The following is a 784-nucleotide window of genomic DNA, read 5'->3' on the forward strand; positions in this document are numbered from 1 at the left end:
CATAAAATTTATATTATTTTATATTCATTTGAAATATTAAAAAAACTTCTCGCTTTAAAGTAACCATGATATGAGTTATAAATGCAATAAAATTTTATACAAAAAATAATATTTATTTGTTGATGAATAATATAAAAGGTTTACATTTCTAAATAACATATATTTATATATGGTGTGTAAAAAAAAAGAAAAGAAGAAAAATAATTTATATTTTTAATATAAAAAGGCAACCGCACACAGTGTTCCCAAGCGGTCACCCATCCAAGTACTGACTGTGCCCAATGTTGCTTAACTTCGGTGATCGGACGAGAACCGGTGTTTTCAACGTGGTATGGCTGTTGCCAGTAATAAATGAAAATTTTTACAAATATATATTTTTCATAAATATCATTAATATTAAAGTATATTATTAAAATTTTCAATGAAGTAATCAATTTAAATATATACTTATTTATTATACCATATATTTTAAATAAAAATGCAACCGCACACAGTATTCTCAAGTGGCCACCCATCCGTGGTACTGACTGTGGCAAATGTTTCTAAACTATTATTTTATAAAATATTTATACAAAAAATAATTTACTCTTATCAAATATTAATTTGTGGCCTGTATTAAGGCCTATGTTATTTTCATTTTTTAGCAAAAATAATGAAATATTTCAATATATTATTAAAGTAACAGATCATTTCTTTTTTGGTGCTGCTTTTTTAATTTTTGTAGGAGATGATTTGGCAACAGAAGCTTTCTTAGCTTTTGGTGCTTTCGGTTTACGAGCAGGGC

At 26.0% G+C, this 784-nt stretch overlaps 1 non-coding gene across 1 annotated transcript; it reads right to left on the reverse strand.

The window, feature by feature from the left end:
• Nucleotides 1-224: 224 nt before the first annotated feature.
• LOC123303551 lies at nt 225-343 on the reverse strand. Its single transcript, XR_006535661.1, has one exon. It is a non-coding gene; the product is annotated as a 5S ribosomal RNA (ribosomal RNA).
• Nucleotides 344-784: the final 441 nt, after the last annotated feature.

The sequence above is a fragment of the Chrysoperla carnea genome (genome assembly GCF_905475395.1).
Source record: "Chrysoperla carnea chromosome X unlocalized genomic scaffold, inChrCarn1.1 SUPER_X_unloc_10, whole genome shotgun sequence".
Classification (NCBI taxonomy): Eukaryota; Metazoa; Arthropoda; class Insecta; order Neuroptera; family Chrysopidae; genus Chrysoperla; species Chrysoperla carnea.